The sequence below is a fragment of the Amaranthus tricolor genome, chromosome 6 (assembly GCF_026212465.1).
Source record: "Amaranthus tricolor cultivar Red isolate AtriRed21 chromosome 6, ASM2621246v1, whole genome shotgun sequence".
NCBI classification, from domain to species: Eukaryota; Viridiplantae; Streptophyta; class Magnoliopsida; order Caryophyllales; family Amaranthaceae; genus Amaranthus; species Amaranthus tricolor.
Window position 1 is genome coordinate 11,136,398 of NC_080052.1, and position 3,873 is coordinate 11,140,270.

Below are 3,873 nucleotides of genomic sequence, written 5' to 3' on the forward strand. Positions count from 1 at the left end.
AATTGGATTAATGTGGGTGTTTATAGATGTATTGTTTGCCATGGATGGTTGAATGAAGAAGAAGATGAAGAAAAAAAATATTTATTTATTTATTGTGTTTGGGATAAGGTGTGAGTGGTGTGTGTGTTTGTGACGGGTAGAAGACCCTATTTATAGGGGGTAAAAAGATCATTTTCATAATTGATCTCCAAGATTAAAAAAAAATGGTAAAATTTTTTTTTTTATTGTTATTATTATTATATTTTTTTTTTTAGAATCGAATCCTTGACGATTTACTTAAATTATAATTTTCGGACCACTCTAGCATTCATCCCAGGGTGATATATTTACAATTAAAAAGGATTTTATGTTGTGTAGAAATAATGTAGTCATGTGTGCTAAAGATCTGTGTTATACGTAAATTAAGACAATTTATTATTATAATGTTAAACAAAATAGAATCAAATAAAATCGTGATTTATTATTATTTGAAGGTGAAATTAAATTTTATGAATTTATTAAGTGATTATATAATTTTATAGACTAAAGTAACCAAATGCATATGCACATAATATGATGACATGATCAGATAAATAGAGATAAAACCGTCCATAAAGGCGATAACAATGCTAAATTAGCCAATCCATAAAGGCGGTTATTACAAAATAATATTAGCCAGTCCATATAGGCCGCTGAAAAAGTAAAAACGAACAAAAAGGTTAAACGACATTATTAAAATAAATTATTTATGGGTTAATAGTCTGAAAACGTTTACTACTAGTTTCTTCGCCTTCGTCATTTTTTCTTTTATTACTTTCTTGTGGGACTGTAGGATGATTAGTATGTTGGACTGGTGGGTTATCAGTAGATTGTGGTAGCTGATTAGTAGGTGGTTGTGCTGGTGGATTATTGCATTATTGGGACTTGGCATTGAGTTTTCATTTATATGGGTATTATTTGGATTATGTCTTCGCAGTTGGTTTGAACCACTATTAGTTGGGTTAGTAGTAACAGATATACAATTTTCTTCAAGGATAAAGTACAAAAAGGTGTTAGTAACCCCTTGAATGATAATATTGATACCGTTTGATTGTTAGTCCATATTGTGGCTAAAAAAATGTTATAATTTTTTGAGAAAAAATTACCTTCTTGGGTTTTTGAGAGCGAAAAATGGTGCTGATATTGTGTTAAAAGGTAGGAAGAATATAAGGAGAAAAGTAGTATAAGAGATAAACGTATATCAGTTTTTCTTCTATTTCATTATATGTATCTTAGTACTATAATACCTTGCACATATATATAGCTAGGGGCGTTCAAAAATATCTGATTCCGAAAACCCGATCCGAAAACCTGGTTTCCGATTTTTAAAAGCGGATAAATTACCCGGTTTCCAAAATTTGGATAATCCGGGTCGGTTACCCGGTTTTAAAACCGGGTATTCGGGTCGGATACGGATCGCGAATTTTGGAAAACCGGGTACCCGATATCCGGTTTGTTTTTTTTTTTTTTAAATATAAAAAGAGAAAATTGAAAACTCTAAATCAGTTCTTCCTCCTTGCCGTCTTCTTCCTCCTTCTTTCGTGCTGCGCCTTCAATCTTCCTCAATTTTCACTCATTTTCTTTAATTTTCAACTTCACTCATTTTCCCCCAAATGACAATCCAATCAAAATCAAAAATCCTATAAATTGAACTCAAAATCAATTTCTGAAATCCAGATCTAGATCTACGAAGAAACTCGTGGTGTTTTGAAGATCTTCTTGCCTTCTTCCTCCTGCGTTCTTCAATCCAGACACAATCATCTTGCTTCTTTAATCTTCAGATCTTCTTCTTCTTCTTCTTTAGTTCTTCACTTCTTTAATTGGGTAACTTTGTTTCAATTCATCACCATTCTTCTTCTTCTCCAGATCTTCTTACTTTTTTTCGCAATTTCTGATATTTGTCACTGATTTAATTTTTTAGCATTTTCGATTTTGTCATCTTAGTTCATCACCATTTTCGATTTTCTGATATTCATCACCATTTTCGCAAATTTTTCACAGATTTGGTACTTATTTTTCGCAAATTTCAGTATTTGCTATTTGGTACTTTTTTTTTTTGCCTTTTTCAATTTTGTCACAGATTTATTCAGCCATTTTTGGTACTTATTGAAGATCTACATGGATTCATCACCATTTTCCGATATTCTGATTATTGTTTTGATATTCTGATTTTGGGTAGCCATTATAATATTTGATTCTGATATTTGTTTAACTTGTTCAATGTTTTTGATGTATATGATGATGGTAGATTATATATAACAAAATTCTGCTTGTATATGATGAATTGATGATGGTAGATTCACTAGCTTGGTAGTTTTGCTTGTATATGAAGAACTGATGAATTGATGATGGTAATTTAGAGCATACTGTCTTTACTCTTTACTCATCTCTGAAATAAAAAAAAACAAAAAATTAACAAAATCGGGTACCCGGTTTCCGATTCGGTTTAAACCGGGTACCCGGTTTAAACCGGGTCGGATCCGAAACTCAATTTTCACTATCTGGAAAACCGGGTACCCGGTTTTTCAGAATCAGGTCGACCCGGTATCCGGTTTTGAACACCCCTATATATAGCACAAGGAAAGGAAAAAGTACAAATGTAGTACTATTGTAAAGGATAGATGAATCCACATTTCGATGCATTCAATTTGTGTGGTTACATCAATCACAACATAAAATTCATATTGCTCCATCCGATTTTTAAAGTTCTCATTTGTTATGTTAGAGTGTTCCATTTGCTGTTCCCATAAAGAATCTTTCAATTTTATATTACAAATTTTAGATAAAATTAACTGTGTTCATTCTCATTTTAATATTTTAATAACGCTTATGGTCCCAACATATCTTCCATTAACTTTTTTTTAACGTTTTTATATTCTTTATGGCTTTTACATGTTTCCCACCAACTTTATAAAAAAATTTTTATTAGTTGTGATCACCATATGTTTACCAAGAACTTTCTTTTAATATTTTTTTTAATATTTATAATTTTCACTTTTTCTTCATTAAATTTATATTGAATGAAATAATATAATCTCTTCAAAAAGATTTTATTTTTGTTATTAGATTTGTTTTAACATTTAGTTTTTAAATATCTAATTTTTATAGTTTACATGTATGTAATTACAAATATTAATGATTTAAATTTTGTATCCCTAATATAGCATTTAAATACGATGGAAGGAAGTATTTGAATATGGTCTTCATTATGTTAGTTCTCACTCATGTTTTATTTTCTCTTATAATATTATAGTGTTAAAATATCTAATTTTTATAGTTTTAAATATCTAATTTTTATAGTTTTACACGTATATAATTCAAACATTTTATCTTATTCTTACAATAAACAAATACGAACCCCTTAAAAAGAAATTTATTGCATACATTTAAACTATCCTTGTCCTTGTTATCTACATAATCAAGAGAATTTTGAGATTTTTCTATTCACTTTTATGTGATACTGGTATGGAAAATCATACAAGAATATATAAGTACAAAATATTTATAAATAATAATTTCAAAATATGCAAATATATATTATCGTTGTCAAGTTTACCGAATACATGACTTTTTTAAATCAAAAAAAAATTATTGGGTTTTCTTTTTAAAATTATTACCGAATACATAACGTTTTTGGTTTAATTGAACATATTAAATTCTAAGTCACGAATTCTTGTGAGAGAAAGTCTCTTTGAGAGACCATTCTTAATTGAGTTAGCCCATTATCTTCTTATTATCTACTTTTTGTTTAATTAAGGTTTCATGGGTTGTGTCTGAGAGATGTCTATTAGAGAGACGGTCTCTCAGAAAACTAGCTGATTCTAAATTAGATAACAGAAACGTTGTAATAAATCG